At 44.0% G+C, this 23,092-nt stretch overlaps 1 protein-coding gene across 5 annotated transcripts in view; it reads right to left on the bottom strand.

Annotated features, from left to right (window-relative positions):
- Positions 1 to 18,368, bottom strand: part of CSNK1G1 (casein kinase 1 gamma 1) — a 125,459-nt gene extending 107,091 nt beyond the window's left edge. For 2 of the 5 annotated variants that reach the window (XM_083183690.1, XM_083183688.1), the window contains exon 1: positions 17,682 to 18,368. The gene's annotated coding sequence lies outside the window, so the exon portion shown is untranslated. The remainder of the gene's footprint in view (positions 1 to 17,681) is intronic. The other 3 variants (XM_083183691.1, XM_083183692.1, XM_083183693.1) reach the window with 3 other exon arrangements.
- Positions 18,369 to 23,092: the final 4,724 nt, after the last annotated feature.

The raw sequence follows: 23,092 nt of genomic DNA, 5'->3' as shown, positions 1-23,092 counted from the left end.
CATAATGTGTTTGGTGATTCAACGATTCTTATCTTCCATGTATAGAAACGCTGTATAAATAATTTGGGGAGCAAGTCGACACAGTGTCTACCTATTTGACTGCTCCACAGGCAGCAAGTGGATGGTCTGTGCTTATAATATAACACACACATGCTGGGGAGTCCTACTTTGGACACTATAAGTGGGGGTAGCGTGAAGTGAAAATCAGGTGACTGTTAGTCGCCCCTGGTAAGGAGTGACACCTGCGGTCCTCTCAATATATTTCTCAGGAGCATTGGACTCCTTTAATATATTTGGGCACATGACGACTCTACCTCCTATGTAAGATGAAGGTGTAACCTACATTACAAGTAAAAAAAAAAATTTATCGATACAGTGTCAACAGTTCTGACTGCTTGATAGGCAGTACAGTTACTGCCAAATACCTTGAACTGATACGCGTCTCTTAACAAAGTAAAAATTGTATTTTATATGCTGTCGCCTGTGGGGAGCTTAAAGACAAATTTATTGTAAGAAATACGCATGATATATGGTCCTTTATGGCGCATCAACCGTCAAGAAAAATTATCAATGTCTCAAGATCGTAAACAATTATAGAGCACAAAGATATCGGTAAGGGAATATAGAGAGATTTGATAGCTGAAGAGACCCATCTAGGTTCAGTACCAGGAATACTAGCTACATTGTTATTAAGAGATATTATGTTAATAGGAAGTGGTCAGAGAAGATTTCTAAGTAGCAATTGTTGATGTAATTCCACTCTCCCTCCAACTCTTCTACTATGTACTACACTTTGTTTCATGGTTGATATGAGAGCTGCCAATGGTTTCAGGAATATATCCTGCAATGCTTATATAGTATCAGGGTCATCTGCAATATAATTGGCGGCACTGCAATCAACCATACAATCTAAATTCGGTCACAACCCGGGAGGACCCCACTCTCTCATTCTTTCGTCACTATTCCTAATAAGAGGGAGAAAAGCAGAAGTGGAGTATTTCCGTCAGGGCTGACCACCTACATATATCTCCTATATTAATGATCTGGTCACTATCCCTTTAACTAATTTGTAGCGAACTGAAAGGCTGACCGTGGTTCATCAGGGAAGCACCCTGCAATGGCTGTATGGTAACAGGGGCACCAGGAGGAACTGTGTCTGCACTACAGTTAACTACCCAACCTATCTCTCAGTCACAACCCTGGGGAAACCCACTCTCTCATTCCCCTTCCTCTGTTGACAAACAAGAAGGATGAAAAGCAGAAGTGAATTATCCCCATATAGGGCTGACACTATTTTTTCCTTATCTCCCAATATCAAAGTGCGAATTGAAAACAAGCATATACATAGAGACGGCAAAAGGAGAAACCGATGACCGATGATTTAACCACACAAACATCCGATTTTTGGTGATAAGTGGAAGGATAAACGAATTATGGATTGCAGAATGTGTTGAAATATTTCGCAATGAGTGAGACAATAAACACAAGGTGGTCATAATTTTAATAAATTATCAATAAAAGCTATGTATTAATAATAGTCACAGTACATACATTCCTTTAGGACATAAGAGTGCCCCCAAATAGAGTTTTTCTTTTCTTCTGGTTCTCTCTTGAACTTAATAGTCGTAGAGTGATAAAGTAACAATTAACTCCTAGCTTTCATTTTTCAAACAGCCTATAAAATGACAAAAGCCGAGTGGTTATATCTATAGCTCACTCCACTTTATCTCTCGTCAAACACTGAAAAATATTCCCTTGAAATGTGAAGTTTATTTGTACTTTCAGATGAAATGCCTGCATCTGTCTACTTCCCCTATCTGAGCTGGTATTATGATAGGAGATGGGTGAGGTCAGTTTGTTGACAAACACTAGTGTATTATGCAATCAATAATCTAAGTAACAAAACCGGTTCGCTCCAGCATAAGCACAGGTATATCTCTGTGTGGAGTCCGTTATACTTCTGAATCTGGTGTATTTGTTATTGCCACCTGGGATGGCATCTACACAGCTGTAAGATAGTGAAATGATGTCCCATGTTCATTACCGCATAGAGGAAATCTGGAACAAGCTTACACGAGTGGGTGTGAAATAATGATCTTCCCCACATGAATGTATGGGAGGAGGAACATTGTTACAGGAGCAGAAAGCTCAGCATGAACTCACTGCCTGGAACAAAGCACCCCCACCCTGCAGAAAGTACAGCAGTGAAGAGAGAAGGCCAGGAGGAGGAGGGGAGAGAGGAGAGGCAGCCCAGCAGGCACAGCTGACAATCAATACAGCCATTTTTAACTCCCTATCCCCTGCTGAGTCCTCATTAATATCACATAACTGTATAAGACGACAATACTGTAACCATTTACATGTCTTTTACTGAAACAAAAACAAAATCCACTTCCAGTAAACAAAATCAATATAAAATAATATACAGAAGTAACAAATAGTCTTCTAAAGCTGGGGCGCTGTCACCATCCTTCAGGGTGCTGCAGTTTTATCAATTTAAAACCATCAATTGATCCATCTTCCCCTTACCCTGTGAGCTTCATCTCCACAGAATCCTAAACTTGTCTTGTCCCTAGCTCTCCTGATCAGCACATCTATATCTACCTCTGTACCCATTAGGCTTTCCAGCTCTCCCAATCATTTCCTCTCCCTTCACTTCCCCTTCTAGACTTTCAGTCACTTGATCTGTCCTGTTCACTTCTATTGCGCTTTCATCTCTGTTTCTCCTCCCTGTCAGAGCAGTGGCTGGAGCCATTCACTGATGGACTGGCTTAATGAGAGCAGCAGATTTGCTCCCGCCCTCTGATGAAAAGGGATAGGGACCTTAGTGCCTCTTATGCTCAATATGGAACAAATTTATTCACAAAATTCATTTACACAGCACTGCCCTTCCTTACAAAATACAAACAAAAAAACAATTTATGGGGAACCCAATACCCATCTTTTAGTGCAATTTGTAGCGCTACTAATTTGTTCTCAATTAAGACAATAAGCCATGAGTTGACGCTCCATTACTGATAACAAATCAGTGCACACTATTCTTATACAGCAAATCTATCCTGAGGAAGCTCATCCTACTGCAGAGGTACCTATTCATTAGCATGACATTCTTCAAAGGTGTGAGAGAATGGTGAAGATATTCATACCCCTTTTCTATTAGAGAAGCCGGGTCCGGCTTGCAGACCCTTTCCCACTACTCACCTGACTCGGCATAAAGACGGGCGGGTGATGGCAATCGGGAGGCAGGGCAGCACTGGGAGATGAGAGCATGTTACAGTGGATGCTTCCTCACTGCAGTGAACGGGATCAGGGTCACCTCGACCCAGGATACCAGTTTCCACTGCCCATGGACCATCCCAGGTAACTACCGGGGTTAGAATCCAGGGTCTCATTTGGACACGTTTCTACTAGTAAAAAACCCGGGTAGATGTTATGTATTTGGACGTACGATCATGCAGCCATCGGGAGTTGCACACCCCAAAAAAGGCATTGGCATACCTGCATTCTCAACCACTCCCCTTAAAATCCCTTTTACCACCTCAAAGCGGCCACTTCCTATCAGTCACTGCGCGACAAAGTTCTCAGTGCAAGTGGGATCACAGCACATGTGCAGTATTCCAATAAATCACTCCACTGCATGATAGTGGCCACTGAATACAAACATGAAGTAGGCCCTTTGCTATATATTGTCAAATAGTCACTTGCTCTAAGAACTAGTGAAAACGCAAAACAATCCTCAGCTCCACAGAAATCAAATGAATTCTCAATAAGTTCAGAAGGTAGAGACACACATGCATTCACCTTCATTTTGCGTTATTTGTGAATAATCTCTATGTTTGCAGTAAGCTCTTGTTATTACAGATTGCAATGTCACAGGATTTGTGAGATGGCGAGCAGCATATAATCCAGCAGCCACCTTTAGCACTAGAGTTCTGTTTTTAGCAAGTAATCATCCTTTTCAATAAATCTCTATTAAAAGACGTCAAATACTTTAATTTAGAGCACAGAGAAAAAAAACACATCAACTTTAAACTACAAGTGTATGTTCCACAAACGGTACAGAAGCTACATTTCAGAAAAAAATAAAAACAAAAAAACAAAAACACACAGAGTAATAAATCTGCCAAGAAGCCAATATATTGTAGTTGTTCTGTGTGTGGGCAGTAGGGAGTCCCATCTGGAACATTGTTCCTGGAGTGGTTTCAGTTGTCATCTGTACTGGCAGACCATTACTGAACACATGCTGCGAATAGTACCACAGTCCTGAACACAAATCCCCTAACATGGGCAAAACTGGAATAAAGAAAAAGAAAAGACATGACTTCATGCCTCACGAGTTGGCTTGTTAAATAAATGATGGCATGGGAACCATAAACAAATGCAAATGGAGGGACTACACATGGGGCAATTTTCACCCCATACTTAAATGATCTAACTAGAACGCTTGGAAATAGAGCACTGATCGCGTCAAGTGTATAGTCCCAGGATATGGCGATGTAGCCACCCGCAGCGGAAAACAGTGCTTGCACTGTCTTTCCTGATAGATAGATAGCGCGGCTTTGCCTATAAATAGTGCCCAGCGATGTGCAGATCGTTTAGCACACATCGCGGTGAGCTTCGCAGGTGTATCGCAACATGTGCTGACCAATCGTACTCAAGCCGGTCGCTCAGCAAGAGAGCTGGGTCGCTCCACGTGTACAGGGTTTACTGCATGCTCCAGTGTGCTGGGAAAAGAAGATGGCAGTGTTGGGAGATCCCATATTAACTTAAAGTAGGAGTGCGAGCAAGCAGATGGGTTCATTGTGTGGTGTCAATCTAGTTTCTCCATAAAGGGGATGGAGAGAAACTGCCAGGAACCTCCTTCTGTAGTGAGGGCAGCATGCACCAAATACTTATGGTGTGCTGCCAACTGTAGGCCCTAAAGGTGCACTTCATACAAATAGTTGGTTGGGGGGGGAATCTAGTACTGGATAGGAGCATATCCAATTTGTAAGTCAGTAAATTGCTGCTAAAATCTGGAAACTGACAAAACCAGCCGTTCAGACAAGGGCCCTTATTCTGATCTGTGCGGCCAGATCAGAATATGCGGCCAGGACCGTGCAGGCGAATCCCCGCCTTCCATACGGATCGCCACCTCCGTCCGTACGCGGATATGTGGCGGTCCGCATGAAAGTGGACGGGGATACGCCTCCTCCATCTTGGGAGCAGCCCCTGCATTCGATGGTCGCCGAACATCGAATGCAGGGCCGCACGCTCCACCAGCGCCCGCCACCCTAGACCACACGGACACTTGTCCGTATGAAATCATGTATGGGGGCGGGCAGCTGACATCCGGCGATGTCAGATGCCCGCCTCCTACACATGCGTCACGGCTTCATTACCATGCATACGCCCTGCGTTTGCATGGGAACGCCCATGAAACGCGGGGCGTATGCATAGGGTAATGAGGCTAAGTAGCCCTTCACGCCCCTCTCCGCCCCCTGTGCGGCGTCTAAAGAATAGGTACGGTGAAACCGCCTGCACATGTGCAGAGTGACCTCTGCACATGCGCAGTCGGAAACCATCGGCGGTCCGACCGCATGCGGAAAAATCCGCACCGATCAGAATAAGGGCCAAGGTTCTGTAGTTGAATCTCTTTGATTTAAACAATGTTTTTGTCCATTTTCCTGGGTTTGTGGGCAAACCGCAGATTGTAATTTTCTCCCATACATTACCAGATTTTCAGTCCAACCAACCAGAAAGTTGGTCTAGTGTATGGCCAGCATAAGCTATGGGCACTACACTATATAAAACTTGCCTAAACTCTGTTAAATTATTGATTTCAGGCGTTTTAAATTCAGACCAGTTGCCACAGCTGTACAAAAACATGCACCTAGCCATGTAGATTACACATTTGCAAACATTTGTGATACAAAATGGGTATGAAGACCTCAATGACTTAGCGTGGTACTGCGATTTTACCTTTTCAATAAGATGGTTCATGAAACTTTATTCCTGGTGGATATTCTACAGTCAACTGTAAGTGATATTATTGGAAAGTGGGAGCATTTAGCACCAACACAACCACAAAGCAGAAGAATATGTAAATTCACAGATCTGGGTCAAAAACTGCTAAGGAGCATAGTACGTAAAAGTCGCCAACAATCTGCTAATTCCATAGCTGAATATTTCTGGCCTTCAACTGGCATTAATGTAAGCACAAAAAACATACAGTGGGAGTTTAATGCAATGTGTTCCCATTTCCAAACATCTTTATGCAAGCCTCACATCCCACAGTCCAATACCAGTTAAAGCGCGACGGAATCTGCTGCGCTATATAAGAAACTGTAAATAAATAAAATAAATACCAAGCGTGAAATGCATCAGTGTAAAGCACAAGACAGTGGACTGTGGAGTGACTAATCAGGATAAGGTTACCTGCCTGACTGCATTATGTCAACTGTGAAGTTTAGTGGATGAGAGATAATGGTATCGGGCTGTTTTTCAGGGTTTGGCCTAGGCCCCTTAGCCAGTGAAGGGCAATCTTACTGCTTCAGCATACCAAGACATTTTGAACAATGCTATGCTTCCAACATTGTGGAAACAGTTTGGGGAAGGTCCTTTTTCATTCCAAACTGACTGTGCACTGGGGCACAAAGTCAGGACTATAAACACATGGTTTAAGGCATTCAATGGGGAAGAACTTCACTGGTCTGCACAGAGCCCTGACCACAACCCCTTTAGGTACCTTTAGGATGAAGTGGAATGGAGATTCTGGCCTTCTCATCTGACCTCATAAATGCTAAACAGAACGAATGGGCACAAATTCCCACATAAACACGGCAAAGTCTTGTTTTTAAAGCCTTCCAAGAAATGTGGAAGCTGTTACAGCTGCAAAAAGGGGAGCAACTCTGTATTAAAGTATTTGAATATGATATCATTACAGTCCCTGTGCAGGGTTCTCCCAAGGCATAAATTTCCAGGATGTCCACCCAGCAAGACATGCCCTGCCATCCAGCACTCAGAGACTCTGAGTCCCCTGTGCCCTGGCACTCTCAATTAGACCTTGCAGACAGCCCGCTAGATGGGAGGATCATGTGACTGACACAGACGAGCTACGCTGATGTCACACAGGAACCTCAAGCTGTCTGTATTAATGCGCCCTGTCTCGTCTGCCACATGCCAGAACATCACTTTGCACCTCAGCGGGAGCTCCAGGTAATAAAGGACTCCAGCCACGGCTTCATCTCCGGGCAAAGCTGCAATGAGCAGACACTATCTGGCTCCTGCCGCAGTGTGTGGATGTGGAGAATGGAGCACTGGATCTAGTCCTTCACGCTTGTCTCGGCAACCATTGTACACACTGACCCAGGCCATGGCTTTGTCCCCCATACGGCGGCAGTGAGCACATACACTATCCGGCTCCTGCTGCACAACGTGGAAACTGGAGCGCTGAGTCTTCCTCCTATTGTATTGAACAGAATTCAGTTTCCGTCTCTTGTCACTCTGTGCAGATGCGGACACTTGCGCCACGAGTCTCCCCTTGAACTGTAATTAATACCAGCTGCCACACCAATAGGGCACATTATTATTTGCTCAGAATTTGCTACTTCATCAAGCTTGTTAAACAATCGGGCACCAGAACATTACCCACCTCTAAGTCACCAAGCAAAAGCTGCTGCAATTCATATCCTTATTTTTTCGCCTAGGAAAATCCATCCTCACCCTCTTCAATTTTTGGGAAAAATCCTCACCGAGTCGGCTGCATTTTGTGGTGAGCCCCTCCGTTTCAATGGTCATACTATCCGTTTCCACCTCGCTGGAAAGAACAAGCGGGGTGGAAACGGCAGTAGTGGAATACTCTGACGGCGAGCTATCGGCACTGTTTGCCATCACTTGCAGTCAGAGCATTGAATACACCCCCAATATAGGGAGAAATCGCTCATCTGGGTTTTTATGCTCAACAATAGTTTACTTTTTAGTTTTTTTTAAAAGGGGACACTCACATTTTCCATAGGTAATTAGCAAATTTATGCTATAAACGCACACCCTTCAAAACTTGAGTTGGCAGGATTCTGTGTGTATTGCCATTACAGGGGAGGGAATTGAGACCAGTAAAAAGTTTGGTACTTATGTAGTATCTGGGCGCCCGATTTAGAAATCGGGTCGGATCGGGCACATCGCATCGCATGCGACCATCGGATGCGATGGACCGGATTTTTCCATAGGATTCAATGTTAAAATGGTCTGAGTCCATTTTAACATGGAATTCAATGGGAAAAGGGGTCCTTTTCATACCCCTACTAGCCAAGTGGGCATGGAGTTGGATATAAACCTGTGGCGAGCGTAGCGAGCCCCCGAGCCTGCAGCGTGGCGAGCGTAGCGAGCCCCGCGAGGGGACACAGAATACCGTTCGCTCGCCACACTTCGGGCTCGGTGGCTCGCCACAGGTTTATATCCAACTCCATGCCCACTTGGATAGTAGGGGTATGAAAAGGACCCCTTTTCCCATTGAATTCCATGTTAAAATGGACTCAGACCATTTTAACATTGATTCCTATGGAAAAATCGGGTCATCGCATCGCATGCGATATGGTCGTATGCTATGTGATGCGATATCGCATCTGATTGTATGCCTTAACTTAAGGCATACAATCAAAAAATCGGGCGCCCAGATACTACATAAGTACCAAAATTTTATTTAAAAGATAACACATTGACAATGACTTATGGGTCCCACAACTAGGGGCTCACCACGTTTTGAGCATAAAAATGAATAAGTTGTGCTACAAGCATGGTAGATGCCGATCTTGCATATACATTAGTATATACTGTATGCCTGTGTGTACAGGTGACACGCTGACTAACCCATATACTGGCTGCAGGAACGTTGCAACGATGTCACTATCAGTTCCTTTGGCCAGGCATGTGGAATGGCAGATTGGAATGGGTGTATACACAATTTTTTATGTAGAACACTTATACCAAATTTTTGACTGCCATAGGTTCTTCCCATTCATATTTTAAAAATCCTTCTCGGATGATGCTGTTGTAGCTCTTACAAGTCACCTTGGGTCGATTCAATATGGTGCGCAATGAACAGCCCCAAGATGAAGCTCCTGCAGCAACACTAATCAGTGTGCCACTAATGCCAACTAGTGTATTTCTGCTCGCACCCACCCGCTGACCAAACTAGCGCGGCAATGCTGTTTTAAGCCCTAACAACGAGCAAACTGCATCAGCTTGGGCATGGGCACTTAAGTCGGAAAATGAAGGTACTTTTAACTAAACACCAGCCAGTACCGGCATTCTCCAACTTAATGCGCTGATTACACTTGTGCTAGGAGCTCCCTTCTGTCGCTAGTCACTGTGCATTGTATTAGAATGACTCCAATGTGTATACATTTCAAACCACTTAAAGATTCGTTTTACAATAGATAAAAAATGTTTTTTTGGGGGTCTATACTCCAAAGAAGACATGGTTAAGATACCTAAGGGCACACGTACTTTGCTTACGAAGCTTGCAGCAGCCACAAAAAAAGACAATACTGTCACAATGGATAACCCCAGATCCAATTCCGTTGAACTTAGTACATCCTAGAATAATTTTCTTATTTTCTATGGACTGGGCAGAAGCTTCTATAAACAAAGAAATGCATACAGGGAAGTTTTTTGAGATTTGGCTACCATATGTACAAACTGTGTCTACAGTCCTGAAAGAGGCATCGCGGAAGAGTTTCCACAATACTTCATGGTATGAATTGGAGACTATTAGTAATGATCCTCCTTTCGATAGCTTGATAATGTTGTGTTCATTTAAGGTGGGAAACAACCACCATACACGGTTAACCAGGGGATTAACTACTGGACTCTAGAAATGTACATATATGTTAAACACGTGTCATTTTTCTGTATTTGTCAAAGATGGCAACGTTGGATTTACCTGTTTATTGTGACGAAATGTTTGCTTACTTTTGTAAATTTTAGTGTCAATAAATATATAAAAAAAAAAAAAAAAAACGACTCCAATGTATTCTGAAAAACTAAAGCATTTAAGTGCCTGCTGGATGTCCAATAATTAATGCGACCAAGGTCTACTAGTCAAACTAGGAAATTGATCTAGTTTGACATCTGACTTATCTTTATAATATATTGCATTGTGATTTAATTTGAATATGGATGTTATCTGTCATGCATTACTTCACTGCAGTATAATTGATTATATTGATTGACTTCAACTTCTTAAGAGTTCATGGTTAACACTGAACCCATCCTCTTAATGTGGTCACACCTCAGGTTATTCCAGGGCTGCTGGGGTTTTTTCTTCGCTTTAGTGCTTGATGGAATTCAGTGTATTGCAATTTACTTAAACAGTTTCCAGTGAGAACTGTATCTGCTCCTTAATGTTGAAAATGACAATATATACATTTATTCCTTATGTAAGTCTGCTAACAATTCTGAAATGTTGCTGGCTATTAGTGCTTTATACTACTTACTAGTACTATTATTAAAGTGGATATTACACGAATTGTCTGCTAGTTGCTAAACTGGATGAACAGCATGTTCTATCTGCATTCATGAGGATATGACATGGAATTAATTTGCAGCTGCTCATTGAACTAATGGAGCTGTATGCACCATCTCACCCTCTCCTATACTGTTGTTACGACTACATTTATCCTATTAAATGCATAATCCTACCCCAAGTACAGAAGCATTCAGTGGGGCAGATTTATTAAGCTTGGAGAAGAGATAAACTGGAGATAAAGCGGAGAAAAGGTAAAAGGAGAAAAGGTAAAAGGAGATAAAGCACCAGCCAATCAACTCCCAACTGTCTTTTTCAAACACAGCTGATTGGCTGTGCTTTATCTCCTTTTACCTTTTCTCCAGTTTATCTCTTCTCCAAGCTTAATAAATCTGCCCCAGTATTCTTAAGGCCCCCATACACTATACGATTTGGGCACGATTTCACCCGATTCGGATGAATCGGGCCATGAAATCGGCCCAAATCGCATGGTTTGACAGCCCCCCCGATCTGATGCGCGGTCCCGTGTGCATCGGATCGGAGTCGGGCAGTCGGACCGGCTGCACATAAGATTTCCTAAATCTTATGTGCAGCCTCCGGGCGGGGGACGCCAGAGCCAGGCAGGGGGAGAGCGGGCAGCGTCAGCGGTGACAGACGCTGGGGAGGGCGATGCTGAAGAGCCGGGCTGGGGACACAGGCAGCAGCGGGCGGGGGTGGACGCCGGTGAACAGAGCTGGCCGGGCGCAGCATGACCGGGGACGGGGAGAACGCTGCAAGAAAAAAAAAAAACATTACAAATGAATTGGAAGCCAGTGATTGGCTGAGAGAGCTCTCTCAGCCAATCAGCAATTGGCTGAGAGAGCTCTCAGCCAATCACTGGCTTCCAATTCATTTGTAATGTTTTTTTTTTTTTCTTGCAGCGTTCTCCCCGTCCCCGGTCATGCTGCGCCCGGCCAGCTCCGTTCACCGGCGTCCACCCCCGCCCGCTGCTGCCTGTGTCCCCAGCCCGGCTCTCCAGCGCCCCCCCACCGCCCGCTGCCTATTTGACAGCTACAATGCCCGGCTCCCCCCCTGTTGCTCCCCAGTGTCCCTCACCCCGCTCTCCCCCTGCAGCTCCCCGGGAGTTTTATATGATAAATCGCATGGCGATTTATCATATGCACAACTTGGCACATCAAGTGCCTTATCATGATGGAAACCTCCCGGGGAGCTGCCGGGGAAATCGGGTCCGACTTGTCCCTAGGACAAGTCGGGCTAATGTATGGGGTTACTTTGTAGTTTATCTGTAAATTCATTAAATGCCTGATGCATCCTATAATTGTGAAGCCACAATGTAAGTTATTTTGCTTATTTTTCCATTATCCTCAAAGCACTTCTCCCATAATCCCAAATATATGTTGGTATAGGTAGATGAACGCACCACACCACATAGCTGTGCCTCTCACTAGTAATTAAAAACAATTGGAATCAATAGATTGTGATACTCCATAATAACTTATACTGCTTATGTCGCAAAGCTCTTTTCAGATATCACTGGAAGCAAATGGTATCTGGTCTCATGGCCGACAGTAACCATGTCAATACCCCAATGCTCACAATTCTGAGAATGTAAATGTTTAGTGCTAGGGTACAGGCAGGTGACTACCACTGCCAATGGGAGAATGTAAGAGACCATCAAGACAGTGTGTAACTCTAGCACTTTGCATTGTGACTTCTTACACAAACACAAGAGAACAAAAGGCACATACACACCTAGTGATCCCCTCAACCGATACCCGTCGAGGTGCCAGCATCAGCAAGTGCATGCACACTTGCCCATGCAGGGGGGGGGGGGGGGGAAGGTTTGACAGGTCCATTCAGCATTGCCCTAGTTCACAATCTGATCCCTTGTCTGTTCATGTACAGAAAACGGAGGGTGTCATTAACGACCAGTGGGAGCATGCAGTAGCCATTGGACAGGGCATACATACTGGGCAATATAAGGAGCGATATTGTTCAGCAGGGCTAAAATGAGCGATATAGCTCATTTTATCACCCAGTGTGTACAGAGCTTAAACGTCAGATAAAAACTCAATTGTGAGTTGAGGCGCAAGTAACCATTGCCACAGCGTTTAAATGCCAGCAATTGCACTGTATGTACCACCCCTCAAATCTGCTTGCTGCCATATGGGGTTAAAGATATTCCATGTGCCTTTTAACTATTTTTAAAGTAAAAAAACTTTCCATGCTTTTTCTGTTTGTGTTCAGCAGTATGTTGTCTTGAGTTCCTGTGTATTTTATAACACCTTGTCTATAGTTAAAACATTAGGCATCCACATACTAAGGAGGAAGCATTTCAGGCCAGCCACTTAAAGCTTCATGACTATCTAATTCAGCAAAGCTTTTAGTTCCACCATTTTTCACATGGCCGTAAACAACCAATAAGGTCATCAGTCTCCATGCTTTCTGGCAGCATCCCTATTTGTCCAGGGCTGCAAGATGTACAACAGAGTAGCACCATTGAGCAATGTGGCTCTGGTGAATAGCACCTTGAAGATAGCACTTGGGGGGGGGGGGGGGGGGTACTCTATGCTCTCACAAAGGAGTATTTCCCCTTCCTACTAGATTTTAAGCTCCTCTGAGCAAAGCCCTCTTCTCTTCACATTTCACTCACAGTTCTCCTATACCCAAACAAATACTCATCTACATCATTGGCCTCAAACCTCTTATAGTATGTTGCTTGAGTCCTCACTACTTATATTTAAGCTGTAATGTGTATTGAACTGTGGCGCTCTTATTTGTACTCTATTTTTGTTATTTATTCAATGTTATGCCACGTTTTGTCTCCCTGTACTGTTCCTTTGTACGGCGCTGCGAAACACTTGTGGCGCCTTATAAGTAAAATTATTATAATAATAATATTTCACCCTTGGATATGCAAACAAACATGTTTTGATGGCAAATATGCAATAATTTCCTTACTACAGTAGATTAAACTACTTCTATTTGCATCCCCCCCCCCTTAGGAAACAAATGTGTCTGATCAAAGTAAACACACAATGCACAGACAATTCCCCATAAACCGGTTGGGATTCTTCCTGTTGTCAGTCTGCACAAATCCAGTTCTTGGTGACAATGTTACTTCATTAATATACTACTCGAAAATGCATACTTCATTTTCCGGTACTTGTGTAGTTTCACGGTGCCAGCATGCTGCGGGGGCTGTAAACTCCATGCCAATGTGGATAGTTCGTACCACCACTATCCACGTTGGCATGGAGTTGATTTTAGATAGCGTGGCGAGCGTAGCGTTGGCGAGCCCCGCAAGGGGGACACAGACACACGGCTCCATGCTGGCGCAGTGAAAGTACACAAGTACCCATTTTCCTTCTCTAATTGTTTAATATTGAAAATAAATGTAAACGTTTTACCTAACATTCTAAGCCCATTCTCCTGTGAATCTTATTTCTACATAAAGATTTTAAATATTTTTTGGGATATTTGGCTGAATTTTCACACCACACCTCAGACCTAGTTATTGCCAGGTTGCTGCCTGGTCGACACAGGTCAGGGTGCAGTGTGAAAGCACCAAACCTTATAAACTGGGGGACCAGGGGTTTAATGTGAAAGGGTCTGACCCAGCAATATCTATGTGAAAGTGGTAAATGTGATGACTGACATCAGAGGACCAGTAAGAAAAATTATGCAATAGAAGTCTGCTATAGAGATACAAGTTATAACGTCAAACCAGATCAAGAATAAACATTGATTTATACAAAGAACAGCGAATGGGGGCAACAAACAGGGAGATAGGAGCTTTGTGCTGAACGATCTAGCATTGGTCAGATCGCTCAGCACAGATCACTCAGCGCTACACTAGCAATGAGTATTCACATACCCCTATAAAACCCTTACACACTGCCATTAATATCCTGAGCTATTCCGCTTGAATGCACAGCAACCCAGGATATTGTGCTGTGTGAAAGCACCCACATGAAATCGGGTTGAGAAACCCAGCATTTCAACTCTGATTGCGAGCAGGTTTGAACACAGGTTCAACCCAGCTTGTAGTGCAGTGTAAAAAGGTAAGCCAGGTCAATGTGACCCAGCAGCAGTTCACAGCATAGGATTATCATCTCCAAGTGCCTGCTCGGGATCCGTCAGCAGTGACATCATCAACCGAGTAATAAGCTGGGTCACACCCTGATTGGACCGTGTACAAAATACCAGGTGTGACCCTGCTTAGCGAACATAATTCAATTTGCTAAATTAGAATATAAAGTTGTACTATATTTGTATAATTGCCTTTTTTTATTTGTTGTTAAATGTACAACATATCTACAGTATATAGTCAAGTAGTGTTCCCGCTAGGCTGTTTTAGCGCCCTGCCCCTCCAGCAGCACCTCGTTAAAACAGCCTGCTGGCTGACTTAATGGTGTGCCTGGGGAAGCTCCAGGCACAGCAATCTCTGCGGCGCTAGGCTTCCCCAGCAGCTCATGGACTTCGGCGGGGCCAGGTCCACCCCCTTGTACGACGTAGGAAGCCCGGGCACGCCCGCTTTAGTGACGTGGTGGCCCGGGCAGGCCTCCTTTAGTTACGCGGCGGCTCGGGCACGCCTCCTTTAGTGATGCGGCAGCCCCGGACTGCCTCCTTTAGTGACGTCGGTGGCCCGGGACCACCTACAACGATGACGTCGGCGGGCCCGGGACCACCTACAACGATGACGTCAGCGGGCCCGGTCCGCCCCCATTGCGAATGCCCCCATGCAGCGGCGCCCTGCCCCAAAAAATTCCTAGGGGGAACACTAGTCAAGTATTCAAAGAAAAATAAAATATTAACCACCTTATTACTAGCAGTATCACTGATGGAAAGAGTAGTCATGTAGTAGTCAAGAGTAGGCATTGCATGTAAACTGGCATATCGCATGTCCTTTTCATATGATTGCGATGACAGGTGCGTTCCTGCGAGCGTCGCATCTAAATAGCAGGTGAGGGGCTGCAATTAATATTTCTCGCAATCGCACATTGCAGTGCATTTGTACATCTGTGATGCGATCGCATGAGATGCCTCGGAAAAAAGTTTATATATGGTAATAAGGAGGAGGGGTTTGCAGGTGCACACTAAATAATAAATGCTAGACCTTTTAATATCATTGCTATATTGCATTTCTGAGGTTATTAGCATAATGATGCCCATTATTATCGGCTTGTCCACCAACATTCAAGACTGCACACCTCAGCTTGGCACTATGAGGGTAAGTCCTACTATACATATATGCTGAGTGTTAGTCTGTGGGACTGTGATTGGGGCGCATCTGGAACCTTTAATCAGACCCTGCACCCTACCGGCCCCTTCCTACAAAATTGGCAGGAACTTGAGGCTTGGCAAGTGCCACGTACACGAATAGACAATATCAATGGGAAGAATATATTATTTATATTACATATTGTTCCCCAATACTTACTAATATTCAGATGAAGCCATTAGGGTATTCTATTGGAAACAAACTGAAAACATGACAATGTGATATATTATCACCAGGTGTAAGGGCTATTTCACATGCTCCGGCTCCTGCCGGGCGGCGAATCCCCGCACGGCCGAGAAGTCATGCCGTACAAGGAAGTTTAGAAGGGAGGGGATGGCCACAGAACTGGCAGCCATCCCCTTCCAGTGGTGGGATCCGGCTGCAACCGTGAATGGACGGTGTGAATGGACATTTGGCCGTGCAGGGTTTCGCCGCCCAGCAGGAGCCGAAGCGTGTGAAACAGCCCTTAAGGCAGTGGTTCCCCAAACTGTGTGCCTAGGCACCCTGGCGTGCCTCAGGACACTTGCAGGAGTGCCTTGGGTTGGTTGAGCAGGTACAATTCACATACCTCCCAATATGACCCTCTCCAGGAGGGACACAATGCTTTGTTTCTGGACTTCCCTCTTAACTTATGATTATCATCACCTGTGTTGAAGCACCTTTCTTATCAATTAACCAGTTTAAAACAGGTGATGGTGATTATACATTAAGAGGTATATCCAGAAACAGAACATTGTGTCCCTCCTGGAGAAGGTCATGTTGGGAGATATGAATTCATATTATTTATGGTCAATGTACCAGGCAAAACCAGTGCTTGTGGCTGCCAATCATATGTGGACAAACAGAAGCAAATCCTGCCCCTCACCAGATAACTGACATATAAACACAACGCACTTAATTTAATATTTTTTTTTCTGAATTTCTCGATAACAAGCATTTGGCCTAGGGGTGCCTTGAAAATATTTTGATTCTCTAGGGAGCCGTGATTCAAAAAAGTTTGGGAACCCCTGCCTTAAGGTTAATATCTTGTCATATTTCTTATTTCAATAAAAATGTGGTCTAGCAGTTTGTTTATATCGAAACATTAGGAAACAAAATTAGAAATTGCTGAAAACCCTTGCAAATGAATCATGAACCTGCCCTCAAGAAACGCAGGGGCATATTTTACAAGTGATATACTGGTTATCACTGATTACAAATCTCAAATTGTGCTCCAGTCAATCAGCTCCTAGCTGTCAAAAATTACACTTTGGAGCAACTTGTTTGGGGCACAATTTGAGATTAGCAGCAAGTGATTACTGGGTCCCTTAAAAAGTTAAGGACATCAGGCAGCAAATGCTTGACTATAGACCTGGACACAGGGGGTGGTGTCTGACAAATGCTTTGGCCTTAGTGTCCAGCTGGAGAAGCACTTGTGTCCTTAGCTATCAAACATATCAATGCTCATGCACTGACACACATAATCTAGTGTCCAGTGTATAGAAGTCTGACACCACCCTGACGGCATGTCCAGGCAAGAAGGGATGCATTCATTGGTAAATACAGGAAAGCAAGTAGCCAAGGGGTAGCTCCTATTGTGACATATATGGCTTTTATTTGATGTACACTACAGACTTTAGCCACTCTAATACCACACATCAAATTTCTGTGTCATCCATGGTAACGCCACACTCGCACATACAATGTATATACCTGGATCAGGCAGAAACTATTCCAAAGAACAGCTATAGTATAGTGTAGCAGCAACATTTAGTTTTGTCACAGTCCCTGGAGGGTGTGCACCGGCCAGTGACACCCAGGTGCGGGTCCCTGTGCCTGGAGAACGGCTAGGGGCCACAGCCAGAATCATGGCCGTGATTCGAGCTATAGTATGAGGATGGGGAGAGGTCTCACCTAGTGTCCTGCAGGTGCCGGTGGCCGCCCGAATCGGGGAGTGTCCCAGAAACAATGGATCCTGTATCCTCCAGTCGGGTGTATCGCACAGCAGCGGCAGGGCCACCCACCCCCTCCGGTGCCGTCTGCCTCCTGCGCCCTGGCCCTCAACGCGGCCCTGGCTGCCTGCGCCCGGGACTGAGGCGGCACTTCCTGGATCTGACAGCTTCCAGCGCTTGGGGAGGCGGCGGAGACCGGTAGCCTAGTGCCCCACGTCAGTTCGCTTCCCAGTGCCGCGTCCCTGCCCTTCCCGGCACTCGCTCACTGACCACAGACCTCACGGTAACGCTCCAACTCCGCCGTTGCCGGAGCCTCGCTCCACCCCCGGTGTCCCGGTTCCCTCACTCAAACACGGCGGGGCCGGACCGGAAGCTCCACTGCCAGCTCCGCCCTGCGCTCCCGCACAACAAGGAAAGGGGCGGTGTCGGGAGGGAGACGTGAAGTGACGCCATCAAATCTCCCGTGGGCGAAACCAATGGAGGACATTTTAGTTTTTGGCAACCTGTCTTCCTGGGTACACTGAATTAAGCACCATCTGGGCATAGCCATAAATTCTAACTGACGCGCACGTCCGCTCACATAAGCAATAATCCAAAACGGGTGAGAAGGGCGCGGCTCAGCCTCCCGCAACCAACCTAAGGAGTATTTTTTTCCAACACTAAAAATGGCGCTGATATCTCCGGCTTAGTAAGCTGTGACATTTCCGGTGGACACCGGCATTTGCATCCTGCGCTCTGGGTAGCGACCGCTTGTGATGTTGCCATGCGGAAGTGTGTAATAGGAATCTCTGCAGTAATACTCTAGCGCCCCCTTGTGGTTAGTGTGTGTCAGTCAGTATAATGTGGCATTCGGGGCGTCCACGTCTTTTTTTCCTGCTGTTTTGGACGAAATGTTTACGCAAATTAAAATCCCTACAATTTGTTAATGTTTCTTGAGTAAATATTTACGGGTGAAGGGATCCTGTTTCGTTTTCACAACCACCTGAAGTACTCAACCCTGTTAGGCTACACCAAATATGGACAACCAAGTGCTTGAATTGTATTTGGCTCTTTTCCTGTCCTGGGACTTCCTCTTTATGGTCTTAACACTACTCCTTTTTGCTGATCACATGGAATATTCAAATTTATATGATCTGTTTCCATGGTCACTCTGTACACACACGGTGCTAAATGCATCTATAAGGTATGATGCAGAGAGAATTAATGAAGGGTGGTTTGTGCTGGGGGGGGCTCTTCTGCCACCAAATCATTTGAATCACCTTCATCAAATATAGCAGCAGAGATGAATCACTTGGTTCACCTGGTTTACATAAACACATTTACATATATTTACACACAAGTGAGTACATTTTAGACACAGCCCTTTATTGGTTCTCATCCTGCCTATCTAACCTCTTTCAATGTTTGTTTCTCTGATTCCACCTCCTCTTCACTACTTTTATCAGTTGCAGTACCTCAAGGTTCAGTCTTCAGTCCTCTGCTTTTCTCAATCTATACCTCATCTTTTGGCAAACTCACACCCCTTTCAGACAGAAAACAAATATTGCCGGGTGAAGCAGTTCCACCCGGTAATTTTGTGAATAACTCTGGTCCTTTTTCTGTGTGAAAGGGCACACCAGTGTTGTAAATCCTGTGTCTCCGACCCTGGAATTGACCAGGGTCGAGGACACGGGATTTATGACCCGGGTTGACTCTGTCACACAGAAGAAATACCCGTGTTTTTCAGCAAATTACCAGGTAGAAATTTTAAACCCGGTAATTTGTTCTTCTGTGTGAAGGGGGGTCAGGCTGCTCCCAGCAAAATGACACCGCATTTGAAATGGCGTGTATTTGCCGGGATTTTAATACTTTTCTGTCTGAAAGGGGTATAATCAACTCTTTTGGATTCAGTATCCTATCTTTCTGTCTCCATCTCTAGAAGTCCGTGTCTCTGAATGCCTTTCTGCTGTTTCATCTAATACCCCTTTCACACTGCAGCTCTTAAACGATATACTGACGTTTTTTTTGCCTTTTAAAATGGGAAGAGCTGCAGTGTGAAAGAACCGTTTTAATGAAGATGGCTCTATTTCTATGGCTTGAAACGTGTTCCTTGGGGATTAAACAGGTTGAATGTGTGAATGGTACTTACATGCTATTTAAAACGGTTTTCACCTGCAATGTGAAAGGGGTTTAGTGGCTCAGACCTGTTTTAAATACCGTTTCGAAATACCGGGTCTTAAACGTTTAGGCAATTTGAAAGCAGCATTAGGCGTCATCTCGCCACCTCAAACTGAATATTTCAAAAATAGAATTCTATTTCCACCAATTAATAGTAGTCACCAACCAGATATCTCTATTGCTGTTGAGAATATGACAATCACTGCCTGAGTGTCATCCTTGATTCTGAACTTTCTTTTGTTCCCCACATTGAATCTGTCTCGAAATCATGCCACATGCACTAAAAAAAATCAAAATGCACCCTTACCTTACACAAGACATCGCTAAAAATCCATGCTCTCATCATCTCACGCATTGATTATTGCAATAGTCTCCTTATTGGCCTTCCCCAATACAGACTCTACCACTACAATCCATCATGAATGCAGCTGCAAGGCTAATCTTCCTAGCCAGACGTTCATTGTCTGCAAAGCTACTCTGTCAGTCACATCATTGGTTACCTGTATTCTACTATATCCAATACAAAATACTTTTACTTACACACAAAGCCATAAACCAATCTACACCAACATACATCTCTTCTCTTATTTCAAAATATCTTCCAACCAGACTTCTTCGCTCCTCACAGGCTCTGTGTCTCTCATCCACACACTTATTACTAGCTCCCATTCCCGATTGCAGGACATTCTTCAGGCTGCACCCACTCTGGAATGCTCTCCCACACACAATAAGACTCTCCTTCAGTCTCCAAACCTACAAGCGTTCCCTGAAAACTCACCTCTTCAGGCAAGCTTATCAAATTTCAGAACCAGCCAATTAACCTTCGTATACCGTTCCTATCCAATCACCTCCCCACTGTACAGGCCACACATATTCACTCTGTCTTTTCCACATTTTCCATCCTCCTGACAAAACTGCTGGGTCATCATATCATACCGCACACCAGGAACCTTTGCATTCTGGTGGTCTTCATGCATTAAAGAATATCTATCCTTTTGTATCAATGCCTATTTTACTGTAGATTGTAAGCAGAGCCCTCATACCTTTGACGGTCTGTAAATACCCAGATTGTTTTATCAATGTCTCCTATTGTAAAGCCCAATGGAATATGCTGCGCTATATAAAATAATAAATTAACCTACCAGTGTTATTTTGTATTGTTGAAGTTAAACATATGCAAGCATTTGGAAATTCCAGTTATGGTGTTGGTTATGAATCATACTCATTTCACCATCCAAACTGCTCACAATTCATAAAAGGCCACCGTAACACCAGCCACACAGTAATTAATTTATTTATTAACAGCTTCTTATATAGTGCAGCATATTCCATTGCACTTTACAATAGGAGACAGTGACAGAACAAAGTGGGTATTTACAGTCAAAGGTATGAGGGCACTTTTTGCAAGCTAATAAGGTATAGTGGGTCGACAATGTGTAGATCGACCACAAGTAAACACAAGTAAAAGATTGGCATTGGAGGCTAGATGTGGAAAGACGCACATGTGTATAAAATACATATGCCTCAGACTGCTCTCAGTATGTCATGCAAAAGCAGTGCCAGAACATCTCACATTACAGAGCTCAAGTCGCATTCCAAAGCATAGAAACATAATCTGACAGCAGATCAGAACCATTTAGCCCATCTATTTTACTTATTTTTTTATCTGTTAAGCTACAGTATCTCATCCCTTTTTGAACCATTTGTGTATGGATATTTATATGCCTAGAGCTATATCATCTACCCACTTAATAGCGACGTAATAGTAAAAACTAAGGTGGAAACTAAAGCAATATGCAAGTAGAGGTTGAAATTAATGGGTGTTCTATTCCTACATGTGAATAAATGTTCACATTGCAGTACAGATGGTAAAATGGTTAACATTACTGCCTCACTGCGCTGAGGTCATGAGTTGATTCCTACCATGGCCTTAACTGTGCAGTTTGTATATTCTCCCACAATCCAAAAATATACTGGTTTCCAACAAATTAACCCTAGAATTCTGTGTGCATGTATATTTGGTAGGGAATATAGATTGTAAGCTCCACTAGGGCAGGGACTGATGTGAGTGTTCAAATAATATCTGCAAAGAGCTGCGGATTATGTGTGCACTATGTAACAAACTGTTAATAATACTAATAAATGTTGGCAGTATTTTAAATTCTAACTGTTCATCTCAAAGTAATAAATGCCAAAGCCTGGCTGACATAACAAGGCTCACAGTTGAAACAATAGGAAGCACCAGAAACTGAAATATGCATGTGTAATTTGAGTGCAGTTTGATAAATACACTGCAGCAACTTCTCCCCTTGAAACTTCCTGGGGGGCAGGATAGAATTGCATGCGGTCCTTTTGAATTTTATCTTGCGCATGCAATCCCAGCAAAGTTAGCCCAAAAGTAACAGAGAGATCATTTCTGCAGAAAGGGCTACTTGAAAGGTCTGGCACGATGCACACAAAACCGCACATTGCATCAGCCTGCTGTCAGACTCCTGCAATTCAGATTTTATTTTCCTGTGATTGATTGCTACAACCACAGGAAAATAACCCATAATTGCATGTGAATTGCCCAGTGTATCCAAATTGCAATCTCTACCTGGAAAACGCTCCTTTGTATTTTGAGCTCTGGCAGAGCAGTTGTCACTTCACCACCATACTGTAGGTGGCACTTCCTTACCCAAACATGTAAGGTCAAAGATAGATAGCAAGATAATCAAAATAATACTGTGTATACTGTATCCAATGCGCAATGTCATAATTGCAAGTAGAAATAAACTTGTCTGCACCGTCTATGGTAACAAGGGCCAATTCAACATGGCCCCAACATCATTAAGCATATGTCATATATTTTTTTTAAATTAAAATATTATGTTCTTCTGAGCAATTTTTATTAAATGGGGTTTTGGGTTATATGGTCTAGGTCACATAAGAGTATTTTTAGTTTTGATAGAAAATTAATAGTTATAGATTGATAGCTACAAAGCACTTCAGTAACGACTAGTAGTCTTGCTAATGCCATATAAAGTAAGTTACGTGGGTTGGGATCATTTGGTCTATTGCATTATGGTCAAAGTCATTAGGTCGAATCCATTAGGTCGACATGCTAAAAGGTCGACATGACTCTAGGTCGACATGGGAAAAGGTCGACATGATTCTAGGTCGAAAGGTCATTAGTTCGACAGGTCATTAGTTCGACATGGTCATTAGTTCGACATT

Source organism: Crinia signifera, chromosome 4 (genome assembly GCF_055691185.1).
Source record: "Crinia signifera chromosome 4, ASM5569118v1, whole genome shotgun sequence".
In the NCBI taxonomy this organism is placed as follows: domain Eukaryota; kingdom Metazoa; phylum Chordata; class Amphibia; order Anura; family Myobatrachidae; genus Crinia; species Crinia signifera.
Note: the sequence above shows the minus strand (reverse complement) of the source record. Positions and strands in the feature narration are given on the sequence as shown.